We start from the raw sequence: 25,948 nt of genomic DNA on the forward strand, positions 1-25,948 counted from the left end.
AGCTCCAAACACAGAATGTTAGAACACTGCCAGCACCCAGGAGCCCCTCATGCCTAAACCCAGGTTAACTCTGCCCCTGGTTTTCGGCCTTTATATGACTGAAGGTGTGCAGCCTGTGTACTGGCTGTGAGATTCGTTCACGTGTGTAGTAATTTTTCATGCATTTTCTTTGCTGTGTGTCATTTCACTGTATCATCGTACCCCAGTCTCTCCATTTTACTGTAGGTGGATATTTGGGGTTCTTCCAGACTTAGGCTGACAACAGATCTTGCTGCAGTAAGTGTCCTCGTATGTGCCCTTTCATGCACATATGTACATGTTTCAGGATCATGATCGAGGTTGGGATGTGTATGTTCAGCTTCTTAGGGGACGGTGCCAGTTGAACACCTGCCCTCACTTCTTCTGTCTTTAACAACTCTGTGTCCTTTCAGTGGTAGATATTTTGATGGTGAGTAGGGGCTTGCTTGGTGGTTCAGACAATGAAGAAGCTGCCTGCAATACAGGAGACACGGGTTTGACCCCTAGGTCCGGAAGATCCCCTAGAGAAGGGCATGCTACCCACTTCAGTATCTTGCTGGAAAATTCCACGGAGAGAGGAGCCTGGTGGGCTACAGTCCACGGTGTCACAATGACTTGGACACAACTGAGCAACTAACACTTTTCACTTTGAGCGGTATATCATGGATTATTGGTTTGAATATGAAAAGCAAAATAATAAGCTTTCCAGAAAATAGACGGAGGATATTCACATGTCCTCGGGCAGAGATTTTTAAACAGGACACATAAAGAAGCCATCAGTTATACTATATTAAAATCAGGAACTTCTGTTCATTAAAAAAAAAAAAATTACAACTGTGAAAAGATCACAGCACCAGAGAAGATATTTATCATATACCCGACAAAGACTTCGATATATCTATCCAAATATATTTTAAAAATTAGGCGAAAACAAAACAAAAATTTAGGCCAATTTTTGAAAAATGACAACCCAACTGATCAGGTGCTTCCCCAAATAAGATATCCAAGTGACCAGTAAATGTTGAAAACATGCTCAATTAACGTCATCAAAGGAGAAGCGAATTGAAAACAGGAGAGTGTTCTCAAGGGAGGAAAACGTGAAGAAGCAGAACCCCTTCCCAGCCTCGCCTAGCTCACTGTCCCCGCCCTTCCAGAATGGTCTCACGTGACTTGACGGCATCCGGCACCCGAAGCAGCAGCTGGGCTGGGGTATTCTTGCGACTCAGCTTTCATACTTGGCCTCCACGGGCAGGGAGCAGCGGTGCTTGACCTGAGGAGCTCAGCTGTGCCTCTCTCCCCGCCAGCTTAGGATGTGACCCTCGGCGAGACTTCTAAGGAAGATGACCGTCTATCGACTGTCCTGTCACCTGCAGCCTCTAAGGCTCTGGCTTCCCACTTCATCCAGCCCCACAGCTCAGAGCTGGTCCTTCCAGAACCGCATTGTTCTGTTAATCACCCCTAATGCCTGGAATTTACTCAGCAGGCCTCCGAGGAGCTCAAAGCCATTTGCAGATCCTGCTGGTAAAATGGCTGTCCCTGGGCAGCCAAGCTCTCTGCTAAATTACTTCTAAGCAAAGAAGCCGTTCTCAAAACTCTAGGAGACTCGGAGTGCCTTGACAAGCAGGCCCTGTCCCCGCCTGCGCCCCAGGAGGAAAGCACAGCTCCTCTGGGCATTACGAGATCATCCAGGAGGGACAGTGGTCTCCGTAATTATGGGAGTGGTTACCCAGGTGGGCTGGCAGACCTGCAGACAGCCCCACGCCAGGGAGCACTCAGACGTGAGGAGAGGGAAACTGAGGCAGGCCAGGACCTGGTGAGGGGGGCAGGCTGGCAGCAGAGAAGAGGGGAATGTGTTTTGGTTGGGGAACTGGAGGAGCAAAGCAGATGGGTAGAAACCTGGGACGCAGAGGAACTGAAGTCTTTCTCCATTTTCAGCAGGGGCCCCCTGGTATTCTTCCCAATATGTCTCCCAAGCATCCCGCCTTTGAGACCAGCCCTGTGTGGGCACGGCCTCAGACACCCTGTGGACCCCGCTGCTTCCCTGGGCCTACAGGACGATGGGGGCTGGGTGCTCAGAGCTGCCTCTGCACCTGGCAGCCTCTAACCCAGCTGACCGCTGGTCCTTCCCTTACGTAGCCCTCTGGACGCCGTGCAGGGAGCAGAAGGCAGTGGCCTGCAGGCCCTGGCCACAGGCCCTTCAGTGCAGGTGCACAGACACAGGAGGAGCTTAGTTCCTAGGGAGGGCAGCCCCTCTGGGAAAACACGGGAGGTGGGAGACAGAGCAGGGCGGGGTAGAGCCGGGACATGGTGGCAGGGAGGGACCAGCCCCCCAGAGTGTGAGCAGGTTGGGACAGCTGTCCCCAGCCAATACCACCCCGTGGCTCGGCTATTCCCTACAATTCCACTCCCCCGTCCTTCTGGGTCCAGAGATTGGGTCGTGATCAGAGTCTGGCGGTAGGTGCGGGAACCCTCAGCCTGGGGGCCTGGGTGACAGCTGATTTATCTCATCCTTTCCCATTCATGCCTCTCATGTACCTCAGTATCCAGACCAGGCTGTGAGCCCCCCTGTCCAGTATCGAGAAGGTATGGGTGCTGTCTGTACAGGCTCCACAGGGAGCAGTGTTCAGAAAGAGGAGGAATAGGGCCTCCCTGGTGGTCCGGTGGTGAAGAATCTGCCTGCCAGTGGGGGAGTATGGTTGGATCCCTGGGCTAGGAAGATCCCACATGTTGCAGAGCAGCAAAGCCTCGGCACCACAACCACTGAGCCTATGCTCTAGAGCCTGGGAGCCACAACTACAGAGCCCACGTGCTGCAACTGCTGAAGCCCACACGCCCCAGAGCCTGTGCTCGGCAACAGGAGAAGCCACGGCAGTGAGAAGCCCAGGCACCGCAACCGGAGAAAGACCCACACAGCAGCGAAGACCCCGCACAGCCAAAACTAAATAAAGTTTTTAAAAAAAGAAAGAGGAAGAATATTCCAGTGAATCGTGGAAAGGGAGGTGTTCCTCTGTGCACACAGGTCTGTCTCCTCTGTGCCAAGTGAGCAAGGGACCCCTGTGATCAGAGAGAACGGGGATGTGAGTGCCCACGCCCACCCACTGCCCACCCTGCCTAGTTCTGTGAAAGGCCTCTGATGGCGCTAGCTTCCTGAACCACCTGGGAGCACCTGTCAGACCCCCAGAAACAGACTCTGCCAGGAGAGACCTGGAGCCACGCATCTCTGACCTGCTCCTCTAGCAGAGCCTGTCTGTCTCAGTGTGCTTGGGCTGGAGACTGACGTTCACTGGCTAAGCCTGCATGTGTGCATGCTCAGTCGCTCAGTCGTGTACAGTTCTTTGCAGCCCCGTGGACTGTAGCCCGCCAGGCTCCTCTGTCCAAGGGATTCTCCAAGCAAGAATACTGGAGTGGAATGGGTTGCCATTCCCTTCTGCAGGGGATCTTCACAACCCAGGGATCGAACCCAGGTCTCCTGCCTGGCAGGCAGATTCTTTACCATCTGAGTCACCTGGCCTGGAGCTGAATAAATTTTGTCATTTATTGTCCCCGCTCCACAGGGATCTGTCAGCTAAGACCAGACCTCTCAGCACCCCCAGTCCAGCTGTGACTCCTTTTTGCTGAGTCCTGGGGAAGGTGTGCACAGGGCTGTGCGGGTCCCACTTCACCTCAGCTCGCCTCTCCAGCCTGCAGAGAGATGGCTTCTGCCCTCACAGGGCCAGGAGGACCCTGTGTTTGTGATGACACACTCAGCTTTCATCAGCCCAATGGCTTGTCTGGGCCACAGGACAAGCAAAGCCTCCCCCATCAACCGAAGAGGGGGTGAGGTCGTGGGCCCTTCCCTGAGACCTGCCCTCCCCACCAAAGCACCCTGCCACCCAGGCTCTGGCCAGAGATAGAACCCCCAAACTGTGGGCTCCTTCCATCAGATGTTGCCTGTGGCAGGAAGAACACATGGCACCAGTTTGCCAGCTGGGGGCTTGGCCAGGCCTGCAGTGACGCCCAGTGCTCAGCCAGCTGCTGGCCCCAGGGACTTAGACCCCAGCATGGAAGAGCCTGGGCTTAGAGCTGCGGGTATCTTCACTGGCCCCTGTGCCAGCTGCCTGGGCTGGGCTTCCCACCGCGAGCCCAGGGGCGAGAGGAGCAGCGGGGCTGTGCCGGGGCCCCGGCGGCCTTTGATGTGTGTGGCAACAACAGACCAGTGGGAGCCGGGACAAGTCTGGGAGCACGCCACCATGGTCATTTCCCTCTTGGCCTCCAGCTGCGCATCGAGGCTCCCTCCTTCCCCAGGGGCCCCGGCTGCAGCTCCGCCTCCAGTCTGCCCCCCGACACACACACACACCCCATGTGTTTTAGAGCAGCCCTGTTACAGTATTACAATGTGCTGTGGGGTGGGAAGGGCCAAGCCGAGCTGTCGACAGCATGGCGGAGCCCTCCAGGCCGCACTGGGCCAAACCAGGGGCCTTGAGGCTCCCAGGAGACCCCCAGTTCCCCAGCCCGATCTGCCACAAAAGGCCTCTGGTGTTCCCATCGGGACGACTGTTTGTCAGCATGGACACGGGTTTTCCCTGCGAACACACTGGTACCCCCTACACCCGACTCCCTTTCCTCTGCCTCCCAGGCACCCAGCTTTGCGTTCCAGGAACATTCCTTACCCCAGGCAAGGGGGAGGGAGGGGCAGATGTTGGAGTCGTTGTTTGGTAACACTTCTATTTTCCAGAGCTGAGCTGGGGAAGGTGCTGGCAGAAGAGAGGCCCGTCCTCCCTTCCCAGAACTGGGGTGAGTGGGTGGCTTCGGGTGGGCTTCTCAGGTCCGAGCAAACGTCCTTGCCGGGGACCCGTCAGCTTCCGGGAAGGGCCTGGGTGCTCTGCCGGGCTGGTCTCACCCCAGCCACACTCTTGGCCACGTGTGAAGCCCTCGCCGCTCTCCACCCGCAGGTCCCCCGTCACCTGCTCCGTCTGGCCTGCTGGGTCGTGAGCCGGGCTCAGGGCTCCTCTCTTGTCCTGAGGCTGCTTGACTGCTGTCCCATGGGGGTGTCACTGGGGCCCCACACTCTCTCCCTCCACCACCACGGTCAGGGGGCTCCCGCCTGCCGCGGGGGTGCATGCGGTGCTGCGTTCGGCTCGGTAGCCTCCTCACAACGGGGACTTGTGCACGGTGACAGTGGGCCTGGAGCCCCTTCCTCTCAGGCTCTCAGGTCATCAGGCCAGATGTCCCTGTAGAGCCAGTGCGGTGACGGCTGTGCCCAACACACCCAGGCTTAGGTGGCTCACCCCAGGCCCGAATGCCAGACCTTGCCCTTCTGCTTTATGAACCACTTCTGTCATCCCCCCGCTGTCACCCCCGGGTCACCCGCTAGGACCCACGGCTGCCTTCCCAGGAGAGCCTTCCAGAAAGCATCCCGTCCTCCCCTTCCTTCCTCCTGCCGCGGTTCGGATCCTCCTCCACGTGGGTTTCTGTCTGCTGCACGGGCTCCAGCTGGCCCATCCCTCTGTCCTCGAGGCCAGAAACTGGGGATGTGAGCCAGGGATTAATGGCACAGAGTAAGCTTCCGAAAGCCACGGGGGCTGTTGGAAGGCCTGAGCTTAGAGATAATTTCCCTTCTCTGCGAAGGCTAGGCATTTAGTCCGACGGGCAGAGTCAGGAGACAGTCAGCCTGCGGGGGACGGGCAGCAGCCCTGGCCCGGATGGCCACCTGAGACAAGCAAGCGATGGTCCCCAGGCTAAGACGAGAGATGGCCACTGACCTCTCCTCCTAGAGGTAAGAGCTGGGGCCCAGGGAGCCTCACACGGAGCCCCTGCAGACCCCCGGAAGGCTTGGGGGCCCCTCTCCATCCCTGCTGTGGAAATCTCCGGTCAAGTGCCCAGCGACATGCCACGCACTTTCCTGTCCTCTCCTCCTCAGTTGTAAGAACTCTCTTATCACAGCATCCACTCCTGGCTTTTTTAATGTAAAGATTTCGGAAGTTTATACGAGTGAAAGACGTGACAAGGCTGCTGCTTCTCACTCCCACCCCTCACCAACCCAAAGCCCATCCTGGTTTTGGTCAAGTGATGTATTAAAATTGACACAGGAAAAGCAAGCCCACTTTCTTCTCACCGTCAGTTGGCAGCGCCTGGGGGAAGGAGGATGTTTGCGGCACAAATTTTTCGTGGAGGAGAGCTTGCTGCCAGGAGAACATTTCATTTCCGAGCATCTCAGGTTTTGTCTTCAGGCTGCGGGGAGGCTGTGACCCCCTCACTAGGGTACCCTGCCCAGGTAGCCAGGGGTTCCAGGGAGGGGAACTGCTCTCTGGGGCCCCAGGGCAACTCAAAGGAGGATTTGAACTCAGAACTTCCTGTCTGCTCGGACCCCATCCTGTTGAAGATTTTTGTAGCTGAGGGACGTACAGATGGGCCTGCTGGTGGCCAGGTCCTCAGTGTGTTTAATAAGCAAATGGAACATGGTGTGCCTAGAGGGTCCCCAAAAGTCAGTGGGGTCACTTTGGTCTTCCAGGTCCATGCCGGGGAGAGGGCTCAGTAACAGGGCTCCGCTGTGTGCCGTCCACAGCCAGGGACCTCCTGCCTCCCCAGGAATCCACCTGGTTCCTGGGGGGGTGATTTGGCACCTGCAGCCATGAAAAATAATTTTCAGTCTCTGGAGGAGGAAAGAGTCCGCACTGGTCAGGCACAGTGAACAAACGGGGTCAAAGTGCCAGGTCTGAGCCCGGCGTTCCAATCCCAGCTGTACCACCACTAGCTGGGGACACTGGAACCTACTCCACTCCTCTGCCTTGGTGTCCTTGTCTGTCAAACGGGGGTGAGGACTCCTGCCCTCTGTACCTCGTGTCACTAAGTCGGTTCATTCTCGTCTGGCGAACTTTCACGACCATTCCTGATTAGGAGCTGCTATTACCAGACGCTGGTCATGAGAAAGTGGCCGCATTTTCACCCACATCAGCTCAGTGACATGGGTACTATTAGCCCATCTTTCAGGTGTGGGAACTGAAGCACAGAGAAGACGGGTGACTTTCTCAAGGCTGCTCGTTCACTCATTCATTATTTTTAATTCAGGGAGATTTTAATATGAAATATGTCAAGTATAGAAAAGTACGGAGAATCCTTTAACATGCACTTATGTCCTAGCATTTGCTGTATTTACTGAATCTTTTAACAGATGAAGTGTTGAGCTAAGAGCCCTCTCTGTCATCCTCTCCTATTCCACCTTTTCCTCCCTGCTTCCCCGGACCGACCACTTGTCTGAAGCTGGTGCCCCCTGCCCCAGATAGACCTACGGTGTTACTGTGTACACTTAGGGACGGCTTTCTCTTTTCCAAAATGCTACAGTTGACTTCACACCATACAGTCTTGCTTTCTGCCGCTCGGTATGCTTTTGAGTGTTTCCATGCAGTCATGTGCAGACCCGGCTCACCCACAAGAGCTGCTGCATGGCCTCCAGCGGACGAACAGGTCATGATGACACCCCCGGCACGTCTATGCCTTCTTCTGACCGGCCATCAGCACCTTTCCAAGTTCGCTGTTTACACAAGATACTACAGGGAACAGCCCCTCTACCCGCCCAGTGCTCCCTCATGCAGGCGTCCCAGGACCCTTTCGTGGGGTAGCTGGCTAGCTTGGGTGAGCTTCCCTGGATGCTGCCCAGCTGCCCTCCAGTCATCCCACTCCAAGCCCCGAGCAGCTGTCTGTCCAGGACCAGCACTTTTCAAGTGTTCAGTGGGTGTGGAGTGGCACCTCCTTGTGGTTAATTCACTAACTACTCACCAACGGCTGGAGCTGGCCAGGCGTTGTGGTGCACGGTTACCAAGTGTCGCCGCAGGGACCAGGAGCCCAGGGAGGGAACTCTAGACACAGAGTCCCTGGTCTCGCGTCCGGCAGCTCTTACCAAGCTCTGATTCACAGAGTCGGTCGTTTGCATGTGCACACCCCCTCCCCACGAGCAGTGATCTCCTCCAGCCAAAGGTCTGGGTGTTCCTGTTTTGGCCTCTCTCGATCCCAGCTGTCCCATATGGCAGCGGGCAGCCAGGTATGGCTCCTGAGGACTTGAAACGGGCCTGGACCAAGTGGAGATGTGCTTCGGGTGTACGATACACACCACCTTTGGGAGCATTAGCCCAGAAAGAAAGAGCCTGTCTTATTAATAATTTTTATATGGACTGCATGTCAAAGTGATATTTTTGGATAAATCAGGTTAAATGAAATATGCCACTGAAATGAAATTCACCTGTTTCTTTTTACTTTTTTTTAAAAAACAAGGCCACTAGGCAATCATAAATGGCACCTGTGGCTTGAAATAGATTTCTGTTGGATAGAAAGAGCCCTAGACTGTACCAGGCTGGAACCTTGTGGTAGGTGGCTGGGGAAGGTTTGATGGGTGGATGAGAGAGCAACCTGACACTGTGAGAGCAGAACCATGGGACGTCTGGGCCCCTGTGGCCCAGTCCTGATGTCCTCAAGACAGTGCAGAGCAGCTGGTCCCCTGCTCCAGAGCCCTGACACCCTTCCTTCCTGCCTTCCTCTCCTGCCCCAGGGGAGTGAGCAAGAGGCCACGAGAGCCGGCCGCCTGCAGAGAGGCTGCCTGAGCAGGCCCTCCCAGAAAGCCCCACACTGAGCAAGGAAACTGCCCTGCAGAGCAGCTCAGGCCACTTCAGGGTCAGCCCCCTCCCAGCCGCTGCCCCCACCCTGCTGGCACTGCCCCCGAACATTCCTCCAAAGCCCCTGGGAGGCCAGGACCACGCTGAGGGTTCCGGGCCGGCACTCTGGCTGCCCAAGGCCTCCTGGAAGAACACAGAGCTGCTCTTGGCCCCCGGGCACGGCGCCTGGGCCCTGCTCACCACGGCGCCTGCTTTGATGCCTTGAGAAAGGTTAACTTTGAAGCTGCTTGTCTGGGCGGCCGAGCTGCCCAGGGCTTGATAAAAGAGCCCAAAGGCTCCGGCCTGCAGCATTCTGTGGAGTTACCCCAGCAGATGGAGAGCCTGGGCTGAACAGCCGGGGAATCCCACCCCACTTTCCAAAGATGTGCGGAAACCTGACCGATTTGGAATCTTTGGGAGGAAGTAGAGTTGACAAAGCTAAGGTTTTGGGTGACCTAGTCTGACCCCGCAGGCACAACGCTTGGACGTGTTTTAGTGGCTGTAGGTGGGAAATATTGTAACAACAGTGTTGATTCTTTTCTGTGATGAACGGTGACCATAGGTCTGTCTGAGGCTGGACAGTGATCGGCAGTGCCTTCAGGCTCTGTCAGGCAGGGAGGACTGTTTGACCCTCCACCGCCCACCCGTCCCCAGTAGCCATGCCTCCTGGGCCTTCCTTCCCCTTCCTAGTCCCAGACTCCTCACCAGCTCATGCTCTGGCACCATCAGGGCACTGGCCTCCTGCATCCTTTCCCTGACTCACTTCCCCCAGCCCATCTACATCCCCTTTGGAGTGCTTCTCCTAAGCTGAGCCAGGAAGGCCCAGCTCATTCAAGTAAATAGAAGGGCAGAGCTTTGGACCAGGTCTTGCCTCTGACCTCTGGATGGACTTCGGCACAGGGCTGTGCACAGTTGAGGTCCCCAGTGTGTGCACGCGCGTGCTTAGTCGCTTCGTCGTGTGACTAAGAGACTGAGAGACCCTTGACTCTGAGACCCTGTGGACTGTAGCCTGCTAGGCTTCTCTGTCCATAGGGTTCTCCAGGAAAGAAAACTACAGTGGGTTGCCATTGCCTCCTCCAGGAGATCTTCCTGACCCAGGGATCGAACCTGAGTCTCCTACATTGCAGGCAGATTCTTTACCACTGTGCTACCTGGGAAGCCCGGTGTCCCCAGACATGGCCTCAAATAAGTAGTGTTGTTGTTCTTACAAGAACAAATAGGTTTACGAACAGGAATATCTCCCAAAAGCCACAAATTCCCTACCGGTCACAAAGTACCAATCTTTTTTATCTTCAAGATGGTTCCTAGGTCTGCCGTTTCCCTGAACCTGGCAAGATCAGAATTCATTCAACAAAGCAACTCATCCACAAGATTCCTTGACTCCTTCTGCCCTTACCCATCCCCCTGGTCTCAGATTGGTGCCTACTCCTCCCCTCTTCTTAAAAACCACCCCATACCCATGACCTCAATCCTAGCCCAGCTTGGGACTCCACATCTGCCACGGGATGTCCCATCTCAGAGCCTGGAGGACTGATGAGAAATCCCACCCACACCCACTGTAAAACACCTCTGGTTCTGGAACATTTTTCAAATAATTCTTTCAGTTTGGCATTTGAAGTTGTTTGGCTATAAGTAACATATTAAATTTAACGAGCACCATCAAGCCCGCTCAGGAATGCTCCTGAAGCGACACTTCAGTCTGCCTTCAAAGCACTGGAACTTTTGCGAAGACCAGATTTAGCACCAAAGAACGTTCCCGTGTCTCAAACTTTCCTTAGCCTCTGCTTTGCAGATTTCCTTACACTTTAAAACCCATGGATTTTTTTCCCTTTAACTTTTGAACTGGGTAATCCATTCTCCTGATTCGGGTTTCAAAGGGGCTGAAGGGAAGAGAATAAAAAGCCCCCGGGCCTCTGCCCCCAGCCCACTCCCTCCCTCCAAGGCAGCAAAGCGCTGGATTCTGCGGAACCCTCCAGAGTCCATCCAGCACACGCGTGCATGCGAGCTCAGTACACGAAGTCGTTTCCGACTCTTTGCGACCCCAGTAGCCCTCCAGGCTCCTGTTTCCACATGAACAAACACAAGGCCGTATTCCCCTCCGAGAAGAGGACTAAATGTTTGTACACACTTCTGCCGCTTGCTGTCTTTCACTTGGGGATCTCTCCACATCAGGACTTGAAGGGCTTTGTCATTCTTGCTGCTGCAATCTTGTTTATTTTCATTGATGGGTTTTTTTTCTTCTCACTCTGGGACAATTTGGGGGATCATGGGAGCCCACCGGCCCCGGTACCCCCGTCCTATCCCCCTGATTACACTCTCTCCCCCACCCCCCCAGCCACCCTCTCCCACCCCGCAGGAGGCTGGGGCCAGCTATGCAGCCTCTCTGATCCACCCACTGCCCCACCAAGATGCCTCCATGACCAGCTGCTGCCAAACTCTGAGCCCTCCACAGCTGCTGGTCTGGCCGCCTCTGACCCCACCTTGGCTCCCAGGCCCTCACCCCCTGGGCTCCTCTGGCCGGCCTCCCAAGGGACTCCAAGGCAGGGCTGCCTTGCTGTCAGTCCCATCCTGCCACACTGCCTCAGGGACAACTTGATACCTTGTCCCTGAACCCTGCCATCTGCCCCCGCACCCCTGAACTTTGCCCCCTGGCCCCCATCATGCTTGTCTCTACACACATTACCCACCTCCCTGCCCCTGTGCTGCTGTGTGCTCCCCAAGCTGCTGGCCCCCTTGTGAGATGCTCCACATGTGAGAAGCTGAAGGAAGGAAGGACTGCCCTTCTTCCAGTCCTTCTCCATCACGAGTGTGGGCTGGAAACCACAGGCTTGCTCCCTCACTGCCAGTCGCCAGCCTGTGAGGGCGAGGTGCTCTCCAAGGTGCCTCCCTCCTCCTCCACCTCCCTCTCCAGTCGCTCCTGATTTTTGTCTTCCCTCCTCTTCCCACACCCTCCTGCCCTTCATTTTTAGGGTGCACCCTTTGCTCCTGTGTGCAGGTGCTCCAGCCCCCCCCACCCCAAGAGGGTCCCAGGCTCCCCCTTCTCTCTCCTGCAGACCCAGCCCCAGGCTGGTGGTGCGGCTCATCTACCTCCACTCTTTCCAAAAGCCCCAGAGCCCAAGAAGCCTCTGCCCCTGCAGCAGGCTGCCATCCATCCAAACATCTGGTCATTCCAGGGCTCGGCCCCTGGGGACACCTGCCTCTTCCTCCCTCAACCTTGTGGCCACGCCTCCCGGGAGGTATAGGAGGTTGTTAACAGCAACTGGGGTTGTGGTCGTATTATAGCTTTCACGAGGTGTAACTCACATGCCATAAAACTCACCTGCTTTGCAGGCACAACTCCAGCAGCTTTAGTGAATTTACAGATCCCTCTGACTATTGCAGTCCCTCTTCAGCCCCAGCCCTGGCAACCAAATTTACTTTCTGTCTCTATCTAGATACTTCACATGCATGGAATCATCCTCTGTGTGGCCTTTTGTGTCTGGCTTGCTGTGGATTGTTGCCACCTTTTGGTTTTTGTGACTCGTGCTGCTGCTATGCACAAATGTGCACAAGTCTTCGTGTGGACATACACTTTCATTTCTCTTAGGCTGTTGTTCAGTCGCTCAGTTGTGTCCAACCCTTTGCAACCCCATGGACTGCAGCACGCCAGGCTTCCCTGTCCTTCACCATCTCCTGGAGTTTGCTCAAACTCATGTCCATTGAGTCAGTGATGCCATCCGACCATCTCATCCTCTGTCATCCCCTTCTCCTCCTGCCTTCAATGTTTCCCAGCATCAGGGTCTTTCCTAATGAGTCGGCTCTTCGCATTAGGTGGCCAAAGTATTGGAGCTTCAGCTTCAGCATCAGTTCTTCCAGGGAATATTCAGGGTTGATTCCTTCAGGATTGACTGGTTTTATCTCCTTGCTGTCCAAGGGACTCTCAAGAGTCTTCTCCAGCACCACAGTTTGAAAGCATCAATCCTTTGGCACTCAACCTTCCAGCTCTCACATCCATACATGACTTCTGGAAAAACCATAGCTTTGACTAGACAGACCTTTGTAGGCTAAGTAATGTCCCTACTTTTTAATCCTCTGTCTAGGTTTGTCATTGCTTTTCTTCCAAGGAGCAAGTGTCTTTTAATTTCATGGCTGCAATTCTCTTGGGTAGATACCTCAAAGGGGAAGTGATGGGCTGGTGAATGAATGTTCAGCTTTCTAAGAATCTGCCAAGCTGGATTCCAAAGTGGCGGCATCACTTTACACTCCCGGCAATAATTTAAGTTTCTCCACATCCTCACCAACATTTGTTATTTTCTTTTTACCTTATTTTCTTTGATCAGAGCCATTTGAGTACATGAGAAGTGGTATTTCATTGTGGTTTTGACTTGCATTTCCCTTAAGACTAATGAGATTGAGCTTCTCATCATGTGTGTCTTGGCCATTTTTATATCTCCTTTGGCGAAATATCTATTCTAGTCTTTTTAAAACTTTTTAAAATTTCAATGTCAGTTGTTAATTAGGTTATTTGCCTTCTTGTTGATTTGAGAGTCCTTTGTGTATTCAGTCCCATGCAAATATGTTCTCCTCGCATTTCATTTCCTTAAAGGTGTCTTGAAGTTTTTGGTTTTGATGAAGTGGCCGTCGACTTTTGTGACCCTGCCTCTATTGGTGGACACCGCTCTGGCGCCTGGCACAGTGCGGAAACCAGGCTCTGTCCTCACTAGCCCGAGACCTGGGTGGGCGACAGCACCTCTCTGGGCATCAGTCACCTTGTCTGCACAAAGGGGGCACTTTGGTACCCACCCCAGAAGCCCGCTCAAAGCTGTGCTTGAAACTGTGCCTGGTGCCCAGTTACCTTGAAACCAACCTCACTTACGGACTGTGGGTCTTTCGGGGATTTTACATTCATCCTCAGGTTGGATCCTTATTGCAGCCCTCAAAGCAGGTGCTATTCACCCCATTTGAGGGTGAAAAACAGAGACTCAGGAAAGCTGAGTGGTTTGTTTAAGGTCCCACAGCCTGTGAGGGGCTCACAGAGGCATCGCCCCACTTGAGGGGTCCAGGATTGCTGCCTCGCCACCCAACAGCTGCTCCCAGAGGCAGACTGAGGCTCCCTCCCCCGACCCGGAAGTCCAGGCCAACGCTGTCCCCAGGGTCACCAAATCGGCACAGGCCAGGCACTGGCCAGCAGGATGAGGGACTCATCACACTGCCCCAAAGCCAAGACCTCTGCCCTGGGGGGAGTCGAAGCTGCTAAGACACAGTGCGGCCAGCGGGACACTGGGGAACCCCAGGCATCGGGGAGCCCTGAGGAGGGCCAGGCTCAGCCTGGGGTGTGGACAGGGGTATCTCAGCCTCTTCCAGGTTGGGGTTAAGCCCCAGGCCCCTTCTGACGACCTCTGGAGCTACAAAGCAAGTCTGTGGGTCTGTGGTGATCTTCTTGGGCAGATAGGCCTGCAGACCAGAGTGTCCCCACCTGCATGGCCCATGTCCTCCTTACCTGGGAGCTGTCTCCCCAGGGCCTGTGTTTCTTTTGTGACTTAGCGAATTTTGAAACACACATGGAGAGAGAATAACACAACCAGTCCCCACGTACCTGTCTCCCAGATCCAACAGTGGTCACTGCAGGGCCACGCTCATCTATTCTCCCATCCATTGAGTACATTCCAGGCATCCTATCATGTCATTCCCAAATCCCACAGTACAAGTGTGGGCACACACATGTGCACAAAAGTTTCTCCAGAAAGAAAGGAACCACCCGCCACCTGCTTTGTACTGGGGCTCCTGGTGGGTCCTGGTAAGGAAGGCCCCTTGGCAGCCAGACATCCTCAGTCCAGGCCATTTCACCTCTCTGAGCCTCAGTTTCCTCATCTGTACAATGGGACTGCAGTACTTACTACCTGGCAAGATGGCCTTGGAGATTAATCAAGACTGCAGACCGTCTGTGGGCACATAGGGAGATAGCAGAACAGAAACAGCATGGCGGGGAGGGCCAACCCCAACATCAGGAGGTGGGGGAGAGAATGGGATGGAGGAGTTACAACCAGATCTTCCACTGTCTGAAACAACAAATTCTTAGGCGGGGGAGGGTGGTTAAAAGCCTCAACCAAATGTAGCAAGTCATAGATGCACATTTTCTCATTTCTCTGCTTTTTTGGACACTTGGAGTAGTTTATAAATCTAATTCAAGAACTTAAAGTTGCAATCAGATCGTGTCTGTGCTTGACACTTACTAGGAGCCTGGCTCAGTTACCTACTGCCATGTAACAAACATCTCCAGACTTAAAACAGCAGTGGCTTAAGAGAGCCACCTTTGTATACTTTCTCCCAACTCTGTGGGCTGCCAGGGCTCGGCCAGGTGGTTCCTGGGCAGCTCATGACACCAGCTGGGGCTGCTGTCACCAGGTGGGGACTTGACTGGGCTGGATGTCTGGCCTGACCCACATGGCAGGTATTGGGGGCTGGGCACTGGCTGGGAGCTCAGCTGGAGCTCTTCCAGGCGGTCTACACCCAGGCAGTCTACACCCGGGCTGTCCCTGTGGCTTGGGTGTCTCAGCATGGTGGTGGGGTTCGGAGAGGGAGCCTTCCCAAGAGCAAGTCTTCCCAGATGGAGGAAGAAGCCACCCAGGCTGAGTCCCAGGACAGGTACTGCATCGCTTCTCTCGTCCTCCTCTGGCAATCTCAGGGCCACAGAGTTAAGGAGGGGGAATCAATGTCGCCCTTCAGTGTGTGTGTGGAGGGCGGGGGCAGGGGGAGGAAGATCTTGCAGCTGTCTTTAACTTCCCATTGTGATCAACAAACAAGTGTTGAATACAAAACTGAATTCCACAGACATGCTTCAAGCAGGGAATTAGCCCCGGTGAGGACTGGAGGGCTGTGAATGGAACAGTCTCTCCCTCCCCAAGCAGCACTGCTCTCCCGCTTCCTGACAGCTTGTGGAGACCCTCTGGGCCCCAAACCCTCCAACACAGAGTGTGACTGGTGGTGCTCTAGCGGTGAGGGGAGGTCACACCACGGTGACGAGGAAGGCCTGGCTTCTCACATCTGCTCAGGGGCTGCTGGGAGGCCAGTCTGCAGAGTGCCCTCTCTCCTTTCTGCTGCTCTGGCTGGAGGCTCCCAAGCACCCTGTCCACAGGTGTCCTGGGCTGAAGACCCCCGCTGAGCCCTGGGCTGCCCTGATGTCCTTCCAGGCACAGGAGGTGTCCGGGGCAACCACTATCGTCTCACCCTTCCTCCTCTGGTCCCCTCCCTGGCGCGGCCCCCGTGCTGCCTCCACCACCATTGTCGCCCACGCCACCCTTTGCTGACAGCTAGAAGGGGCATAGGCGGTGAGGCTGTGCAGACAGAACCACCCCCACCCTGCTCTGGCAACCTCTCCGAGTCACTGCCTCCCCAGCAGCTCCACGGGCTTGGCATTTGGGCAGATGGCTCCCTTTAGGAATGCGTATGGTCCCCCGTCCCCAGAAACTGTCTGAGGACTTGCGGTTCTTCATCGGTTCTCCCAACCCTGATGCGTTCCATGAGTGTGTCTGGAGCCCCTGCCCTGAGCTGGGCCCTGCCCCAGGCTGAGAAAGTGAGGCCAGCAGGGCAGACTGGTCCCTGCCCTCGGGAGCTTCCCTGCTAGGGATACCCGGTCATTGCACCCACCAACCCATGGCAGCCTACAGTGTGCCTGGCAGACGGACACATGCTCAAAGCCATGGGAGCCTGGAAGAGTTAACTGGACAAGGGAGGTGGAAGCTCATGAGGAGGAGCCACTCTACAGGGCTGGCCCCTTTTCCCTGGGCAGAAAACCAGACCAGCTTCCTTGGCACTTCACCTGGCTGCCAAGAAAATGATGTCCAAGTGGGTGCTCTCTCTTTTAAAAAAACAAAAGCTCACTTTATCTTGGAAAATTTCAAACACATACAAAAGTAGAATAGTATAATAAGCCTTCACGTATGCATCACTTAGCTTCAACAATTATCAACATTTTCCATTGTTTTCATCTCCACCAGCCCCTCCCGTCCTCACTCTGCCACCTTTTTATTTTCCTTGTCTTTGTCTTTTTTTGGCCACACCACGAGGCTTGTGGTATCTTAGTGCCCTGACCAAGGATCAAACCCAAGGTGCAAGAGCAGAGCCCTAACCACTGGACAGCCAGGGAATTCCCATTATTTCCCTTGTCTTTGAAAAACCTCATCTTCATACTAATTCACTCACAAATACTTTTTCACATGGATCACTAACAGATAAGGGCTTTAAAAACACAATGACACCACTATCACATCTCTTAATATTGGCAGCGAGTTCTTAATATTATCTAACACCCAGACTGTGTTCAATTTTCTATTATCTCGCAAATATCTTTTTCTAGTTGGTTTGTTCACATCAGGACCCATCCAGGCTTTGCACAGATTTGGAGTAGGTTCATCTCTATCTGAAGTGTCTGTCCTTCCAAGTGGGCTTGGATGCTCGAGTGGAGATTCTCTACCGCAGGGGCCCCCAACCTCTGGGATCTAATGCCTGATGATCTGAGGTGGGGCTGACATAATAATAATAATGGAAATAAAGTTGCACAATAAATATTGTGTCCTTGAATCATCCTGAAACCATCCCCACCCCCGTCCGTGGAAAAACTGCCTTCCACAAAACCAGTTCCTGATGCCAAAAAGGTTAGGGACAGCTGCTCTATGGTATCAGTCAATTACCATCACCTGGGAGTTTTTACAAACCACCCCTACCTGGGCCCTACCTGGACCAATTAGGTCAGGGTCCCTGGGGTGAACCAGGACCTGAGTGTTTGCTTTATTCATTTGTATTTATTTATGTATCAGTTAAGCTCCACCCACCCCACCCCGCCTTGGGGATCCTGGCCTGCTGCCAGAGTTAGGAATCCCTGGAATACTCTTGGGGGTTCTCATTAGCAGTTGTGCCCCCGGGGTGTCCCCTGGCAACGTCTGGAGATGCTTTTGGTTGTCACCACTTGGGCAGGGGGGCTATGCACTGGCATTTAGTGGATGGCAGCCAGGACATCCTGCAGCCCGCGTGGCACAGAGTTAACCAGCCCCGAACATCAAAGTGCTGACATTGAGAAACTCTGATACTGGAGCACCAACCTCTCTGGTCTCAAGGGGCAGAGGCCTCCTGGGGGAGGAAAAAAATTAAACTGGATTCTTTCCATTCCTCATCTCAGCCCCTTACAGTTGATGAAATGCATCCCCCTGGGCTTCCTCTCATTAGCCCTGCATCCCCTCCCCCAGTGCTGCGTGGGGCTAAACTCTCCCAGGAGACTGGCCGCTCCCATCTCTGGTTGGGGCAGGAATGCATCTCTCACCTGCTGGGCGACCTCTGTCCTTCCCTCTGCCTCAGGCCTCACTCCTGGGAAATGGAAAGAGCAGGGCTGTCCCGAACCAGTGGTGACCTTCAGCCATCTGCACAGTTACCCCGTTCACTGCAGTACCCGGTGCCCAACACAGAGCAAGTGCTCAAAAAGTGTTTGTAGAAATGAATGGATCCCCATTTCTCCTTGTGGAAACCGGGGCGCAGAGAAAGTGGGTCTCACAACCAGCTTTTGGCCTCAAGGCTTTTCAGCCTTGTCCTTGCTTCTGTGTAAAGAATGTGTGTGCCTGCCTCCCCTAGGGGTTCCCCGCTCCTTTGCTGCCACCGTCTCAGGAGACGATGGGGAGCAAGGCTGTCCCACAGCTCCCCAGGGAGGAACAAGGGCACAGGACACTCCCAGCCCACCTTCCCTCCTGAGGCTGGGGTGGGGGCCATCCTCCCCCACTTTCCTCTGTTTGTGGGGAGGCATGATACATGTCCTATCATTTTGGACTGGATATGGTCTGGGCACCCAACATTTTGCAATATTTTTGGGAATGACTCAAAAGAGAACACAGCTGGAGAGCTGACTCAATGTCCTGCGTTCACTGAAGGCATGTCATTGTCCTGCTCGGAGGCTCAGTTCCCTTCCTCTGTTTCCAGAAGGACACAGGCCACAGGGCGTGGAGACCTTTTGATCGTTAGACGGAGCCGGCCTGACAGGCTGGTGACAATGACGTGAAAAACACTTGGTGGGGGTGGCTTTGTCCCTCCTGGCACGGTAGGTGCCTGTGGAGGCCTCCTCTCTGTGGGAGGCCTCCGGAGAAACCCATCTGGGTACAAGGCCCCGTGCACCCACAGGCGGGGAACTGGGCAATTCCTAACAGCTGGGCGTCCTCAAAAAACCTGCCACCCCCAGCCGGCCACACCGCTAGCTCAGCCCCACACGTGGGGTGCAAAAGCATGTGTGGAGAGCCAGAGGGCCAAACGTTAACAGCGGGGCAGCTGTCCCTTTGATCACGCGGGTCATCCGAAGCCCCGGAGGCCAGCGACTAGATGGGTGGGAGTGGGGGAGGGGCGCGCAGCTAGCACGTCCCCAGGACCCGGGGCAGGCGGGGAGATGGTGGAGCCTCCCTTCTCCCCGTTCCCCTTCTCCGCGGCTCGGCGGTGGGGCTCACTCAAGCACGGCCATGCGGTGTGGGGGAACCCCAAGGTCCCACTTCCACCAACCAGGGCTGGGGATGCACAGCCGCAGGGGGCCTGGCACCCAGCCTCGGGGAGGGGCGCACGGTGGAGAGTCCCGCGGCCCGAACTTTCCCCGGGATCCCCCTTCAGCCTCCCCCACCGGCCGGGCGAGAGGAAGCTAAGGAGAGCGGAGTGAGCCCGCGAAGCCGGAGGCGCGGGTGCTGGGCGCGCCCCCGGCTCACTCCCCAGGGAGGCGGCGGGCGGCCCCGCTCCGCCCCAGCGCCCGGCCGGTGAGATCCGGCGCCCGCGGGCGGGGCGGGGCTGCAGTCGGCACCGCCCCCGGGGTCCGGGGAGGGGACGGGGGAGGCGTGCGCGCAGCGGCGGCGGCGGCGGCGGCGGGTGCCGGGAACGCCGGCCGGGGCGGAGCGGGGCCCCAGCGCACTGCCCGGCTCGGGCCATGACCCCCGCTGCTCTCTCTTGTAGACTCGTCGCCGCGGCCCCTCGAGCCCGGCCGTCGCCGCTACGGGCGCCCGGGCGGGCCCCACAGTGAGCCCATCAGGAAGTGGTAAGTGCCCCGCGCCGCGCGCCCCGGTGTGCCCGGCGCTGCCCACCCCACCCCACCCCTCCCTTCCCTTCTGGAAGACACAGCTCTTTGCCGAAGCCGCAACCCCGCCAAGCAGCGTTCACGCCCCGCCAGTACCCGCCGCGGGAGGGCCGTCCCTGGGGAGGACGGGCCCCCACCCCGGGGTGGGGTGCGGTAGGGGACCCTCGCGGGCTCGGGCGTCCCCCCCTACTTCTTGTAGACTTTTCTGCGGAGACGCAGGTTTGGGGAAAGTTGGGCCCCCTTTGGCCATGTTGCAACTTACACCGGGCGCGTGGGGAGGTGTGTCCCCGCCCGTGGAAGCCGCCGGCCCCCCAGTCTCCACCTGCCACCCCACGCGGTCACGAGTTCCTGGGGAATGGGCCAGACCGCCATTCCTGAAAGCTGGAGAGGAGCCCGGCCGGGGGGTGGGGGCAGGAGGCCTGGAGAGGAACCATTTCCCCTCTATCGAGTATTTCAGAATGTATTATTTATGAACCGCCTCACTTAGGGGCCCCCTTCGCTCCCAGGGCATCAAAGCAGGTTTGCAACCGCAAAGGGCGACCACTATGAACGCGCTCGCCACTTGCCTGGCCCGCTGAGCTCAGCGGAACTGGAGGGAGGCACTCCTTACTCAGGTGGACCTACACCCCGGCTCGGCGCCCCCCCTGGTGGGCGGGGTCAGGGCAGAGGGGGACCTCTCTTAGACCTCCCCGGGCTGTTAGGCCGCGATGGAATCCGAAAAGTCTGTGCTGGCTGAGCCTCCTTCGCCTCGCTGAGAATGAGGAGGAAGAGGCAGGGAAGGCAGCCTGGTGAGGGCCCTCCTGTGATTGGTGCAGGAACAAACACCCCATCTTACAGATGAGGAAACTGAGGATCCCAGAGGCACATCTGGATTGGCAGGCTGCGGGGGGGGCTTCCTACAGAGCCCCCAGGGGTGCTGGGGGGCAGCCCCTGTCCCAGGCTGGGTCAAGTCCAGAAAGCAGCCCCTTACCTGTGCAGGCCACACCCACCATGGGTTCCCTGTCCCCACCCTGGATGGGAGGGAGTTGGTGTATTTATGGAAAGACTTAATCCCTCTGCAGGCCCCAAGGAGGTGGAAAGCTCCGCCAGCCTAATCTCCTCTCCCTGGAAGCCTTTCCCTTGGCAGGTGGGTTGCCCTGGGTGGGCTTGAGCCCTGGGTTGAGATCACCTCTGGAACTTCCGCTCAATGGCCACGGAAAGAGAGCAGAGCTACTTCATGTTGATTGAGCCCTACATGCTGCTACCCATCACCTGCGTTTTCCATTTTTCTTCTCTGACCTAACACTGTTGTTATCCCCACTTTACAGATGAGGACACAGAGGCTTATAAAGATCAAGTGACTGATCCAAGGTCACACGCAGGGGCGGGCGGGTAAGTGGCGAGGCCTAGCCTTGAACCCCTACCCTCACAGTGTAGGACCAAACTGTAGGCAGACCCTCCCGGGTGAAAATAATGTGTTATAGATTTACAATAATGCGTACACCCAGGAGCCCGCTCACAGCCGACGCAGCCACAGCCTCCCCTCCGAGCTTGTGGGGGATTGTGTGTATCCCACAGACAGTGCCACACTGTGGTTACTTTTTATTTGGGTGCAGAGAAAGCAGTGGTTTAGTTTTCTGTTTGCGCTGCAAACCTGAATGGGGTGAGCTGGCCAGCAGGAAAGCTAAGGGCTAATAGTTTGCGACTCCTAACTTCAAGGCTGCTGTAAAAAGGATGCCGTGTTTTCTAATTAGCCCCATGATTAGTTAACTGTTAGCCTAACTTCTAATAGAATACCCCTTATTTTTAAACATTTTTACTGACGTGTAACATATGGAAAGTTGCACAAATTGTACGTGTTGAATTTGATCTCAGGCTCAGAGGGCTAAGTATCGTGCTCACATTTACATGGCCAGTCAGTGGAAGACCACAGCTTGACCCTGGGTAGCCCAAGACCCTGCCCCGTGACAGCAAGGCAGGTGCAGGCTTTAGTGGGCACCTTGCCTCCCCCCCAAGCCCATCGTCTTTCGCTTCCTGTGGGCGAGCAGCTGTGGGCCAGGCAAGTGCCCCCTGCGGGTCTGTGGCCTAAAGCCCAGGAGAGGCTCATGTTTGCATTCTGTGTACCAGAAAGGGAGGCATGTTAACGCTTGTAGCATCTGTTCCCAGCGCAGTCCCTTTGGCTGCTATTGTAGGAATTCTAATCCTGTTGCAAAAGGAAAGTCCCATTTTTTTTTAAAAGAAGGAAACCAAGATGTGTCATAGGCCTGCTGGGAGCCCCTCTTGGCCAGTCTGTCAGTAGGTCTTCCCTGTGTTTGCAGTAGGGGGACTGGCCCGAGAGCTGGTCCCGGGCTCCCCCAGCTGGGAGGGGAACCTGATTCTATCTGGTCTGGTGGGTCCACCCACCTAGGCAAACTGTCACATTCTTCAGCTGTGAGTCTCCACCCGTGCCCTCTCCTCCATCCTCCAGTGAGGTCTTGGTTAAGGGAGTGAGGCTCTGGGTCCCTGTCAAGTCACGAGCTCCATGGGGCTCTTCCGATTCCATCTGGGAGGTGACTCCAGAGACCGTGATCAGGCTGTTAGCCCAACTCTGCCTTTCACTGACTCCCTCTCTAGGCCTCCATGGGCCACAGGCCTCATCTGGGAAGCCCAGGTGGCCACCTCCATGTAGGGTTGCTAGGGTTAGCAAATAAAAATAAAGGCTGCCCTGTTCCATGTGAACTGCAGAAAATGATGGAGAATGTTTAGTAGGAGTCTGTCCCGTACAGGAGTTGGGCATCCTGTATTTTATTTGGCAGTTTATTTCTCTGACCGCTCCCAGTTCCAGAGATCTGATTCATCCCAGGAGGTGTTTACTTCATCTCCTACAGCCCAACCTCCATGATCCCCCAAAGCAGAAACCGAAGGGAAGCTAATAGCAGATCCCTTGTGCCCTGAGTGGTTCTGATGTGTTCCACGGGCAGTGCTACATCTTTATTACTTTACACTTTGTGCAGAGAACACATTAGTTTACTGTTCTCTTTGCATCAGGAACCTGCAGGGAGTGGGCTGGCGAGCACTACCCTGCTACGGGCTGATAGTTTGGGGCTCTTATCTGCAAGGCAGCTATAAAGATAGTAACAGACATCTTGGCCAAGGGTGTCCTCTGCCCTGGAGCTGCCCAGGCTTCAGAGGGGCCGTGAGGGGCCATTTGGCGTGCAGAGTGGCCGACATCCATCTCTCTGGCCACTGCTCAGGGGAGAGGCAGACCCCTGCAGGAGGAAGTAAGTTTTTATTTCTCACTGCCCATCCGTGTCACCAGAGAGGGTTCTGTCGCGGCCATTTGGCGGTAGGGAGATTCTTACGCCCGAGTGCAAGAAAGGACCTGTTTTAACTCAAGCTGTTGTGCAAATAATTAACAGCCTGATATTTTGAAGGGAACATAAACAGAGCCCGATTTGATATGAAAGGGTGGTTTTTCACACTCCTGCGAATGTGTGAAAGAGAGAGTACATTTATACCTAAACGTGAAGTTCTCTTGGGCCTGATGGCTTGCCTACCTTCTTGCCAAGCTAGGGGGGCCCCTCCCATGGAATCTTTTCTTCCCACCCGTTAAACCTTTATTTTCTAATTGCACAAGTGTGTGTCTTCCGGGTATAGACCTCAGCATGTAGAATGATAGACATAGGAGCCCGGGGGTGCAACTGACCTGGCTTTGAGCTCTGGCCTCCCAGAGCTGCTGTTGGACCGCCCAGAGCTCCACTCCGTCATCTGTAAGTCACAGATGCGATGATGTTATCTCTCTGGGTGTTGTCAGGTTTAGGAATTTTTGTAATGAACTCAGCCTCTTGAAAGCATTAGCTTGACATCTGTGTCAGTGGTGAGGATGAAGTTTAGGGGGACATAGCCTGCTCCGCACAGTCAAGCGTCTGTATGGCTCCATTTGGACAGATGAACATCCCGTCTACCAGGACCGTCTCCTGCAAAGGCACCTGCCATCTCTGCTGGGGGCAGCCCCATCACAGAGGGAGTGGAGTGGACGGGGCGCTGTCCACGGTCCTACATAAACCACCCTGGGGAGCGCCTCCTCCATCCCCTATAACTGGCTACACCTCGGACTCGGGGACTGCATGGCAGGCCGCCCCCCGGTTCTCTTCCCACACAGTGTCCCCACAGGCTACTGAAGGGTGACACCGTGACATTGACAGATGATGACGATGGTGACGACGGCTCCAGGCCCTGTCCTGGAGGCTGGGTCAGGATGCCTGTTCTATAACTGAGGACTTGGAGCCGGAGGGGCAGGGGTGGGGGAGGAGGGCGGTGAAGCATCAGCATCTCAGGCTCAGAGAGGAAGAGGACTTGGCCGAAGGTCACACAGCCCACACAGACTCCTGGTTCCTCTCAGCCCCTCCCAAGGCCCATTGCCCTTGTGGCGTGTTGCAGCAATGTGCATGGGAACGAGAAAGGTCGGTTGGTGAAAACTACGTTTGGAAGTTTTAGAAACTAGAAATAGAATCATTCCACCTAGCCCTGACCTCACCACGTGACGTTTGCCTGACCCTCACACAGCTTCCCGTCCCACGGTGTCCACTGGATCCAGGCTGCCAGCTCCTCCTCCTTCCTTAACTTCCTTCCTTTTTTCCCTGAATGTTTGGAGATAGGTATTTCTCAAGTCACAGGACAGCTTTAGCGACAAAACCTATCCATTCAGGACAGTTTTCTGGGAGGAGCAGGGAACCAGAGCGCCTTCCCCCAGCCAGCGCTGCGGCCCCTGGCCACCCCTCCAGCCACACCAGAGACGGGGTAGGGGAGTTGGATGTGATGCTCCCACTGCATTCTGGCTACCGGGGCGGGGCGCGGGGGGTGTTCCGTGGAGTCAGGGTAAATAACTGCTCTCTGCTTTCCCTTGCTGAATGCTTCCCTTGAATAGTTTCAAGTTTCAGAAAAGTTACAAGAACAGTAGGAGCTAATGTATATCCTTCCCTGGAAGTGAACATGTAGCTACAGTTGCTTCATTGGCTTGGATTTCTGGCCGGGCTCTGAGAGTGAAGCTGCAGAAATGATGGCCGAGGACCCTAAACACCCCAGTGCGTGTCCTCAGGGCAGGGCCCACCTCTTACAAAATGCAGCCCAGAGATCAGAATCACAAAACTCGACCACAGCTCCATGCTGTCACCTCCTGGACAGGTGTCTTTCTTTTGACCGTTTTACTACTTTTCAAACTAGAGACAAGCATGTCGTGAACGCCCGTGTCCCAGTGTCAGCGGCAGACAAGGCAGCGCCCCTCACCCTCCACGCCTCTGCGGCTGTTTCTCTGTTGGACTTTACGGCAGCTTCCCACTCTCACTTCGTCAGTGCGGACTTCAGTGTGAATCATTGTCCTGTAGCCCTAGGGTGGGATGTGTCGTGTAAGCTGTTGGGTGGGCGGTGGCCAGCGCGTACCCCAGACAGAACGGAGGAGCGTGGACTGTGAGATCAGAGCTCACTGTGTGGCTGTGATGTGGTGTGGCCGGCAAGAGCCCTGGGAGGTTGCTGTGGCCCTAACTCAGGGCCGCAGACCCCTGGGCAAGAGGCCCACGAGAGAGATGGGAGGGGAACTCTGGGGTTGAAAGCATAGGCTTGGAATCCCTGCCCCACCACCTGCTCCCCATACAACCCTTCTGCAGGTTAACTAACTTCCCAGTGCCTCAGTTTCCCCATTAGCAAAGTGGGGATCGGAATGGCCCCAGTGTCACCAGGCTGTCGTGAGGCTTAAATAACCGTGAATGGAGGCACTCCGGAGGGTGCTGGGCACAGAGTAGGTGCTCGAGAGAGGCACACATCCCTACCCCACAGGCCTTCTCTGGGGCTCTCCCTTCCTCCAGCGCTGCACCCCCTCACCCAAGGAAGGGTACACACTCCTGGCAGCTCATCCCACCTATTAGAATCATCTCGCCCCTGCCTCCAGAGCTTTGGAAAAGCCCAGTTCTTACCACAGCCCAGGCCAATGGGGAGCCTTTTGGGGAGGGACCCCTGCCAGGCTCTGATTCCCAGCTCTGGGAACTGCAGCTCCGGGCCTGCTCCAAGTAGGAAGTGCGTCCTTTACACGCAGCCATCCTGACTCTGTTCCCATCCGTGTCTGACCGCCCCTCTTGCCCTCTCCCTCCCTGGTCCATCTCCTACCCGCCCACAAGTCCAGCCTGGCTAAAATTGAAGCCTTTGCCCTGGCCGCTCCTCCAGACTGACCCCTCCTGGGATCCTACCATCTCACCAGCCTGTACATCACCCCAGCTTCCAGCAGCTT

General features: G+C 55.7%; 1 protein-coding gene across 2 annotated transcripts in view; it reads left to right on the top strand.

The window, feature by feature from the left end:
- The first annotated feature begins 19,485 nt into the window (after positions 1-19,485).
- The window catches only part of C18H16orf74 (chromosome 18 C16orf74 homolog), a 29,825-nt gene continuing 23,362 nt past the window's right edge, over positions 19,486-25,948 (top strand). Inside the window, exons 1-2 of one of the 2 annotated variants that reach the window (XM_027513878.1) lie at positions 19,486-19,671; positions 21,018-21,081. The gene's annotated coding sequence lies outside the window, so the exon portion shown is untranslated. The remainder of the gene's footprint in view (positions 19,672-21,017; positions 21,082-25,948) is intronic. The other variant, XM_027513877.1, reaches the window with a different exon arrangement.

This window comes from Bos indicus x Bos taurus, chromosome 18 (genome assembly GCF_003369695.1).
Source record: "Bos indicus x Bos taurus breed Angus x Brahman F1 hybrid chromosome 18, Bos_hybrid_MaternalHap_v2.0, whole genome shotgun sequence".
Classification (NCBI taxonomy): domain Eukaryota; kingdom Metazoa; phylum Chordata; class Mammalia; order Artiodactyla; family Bovidae; genus Bos; species Bos indicus x Bos taurus.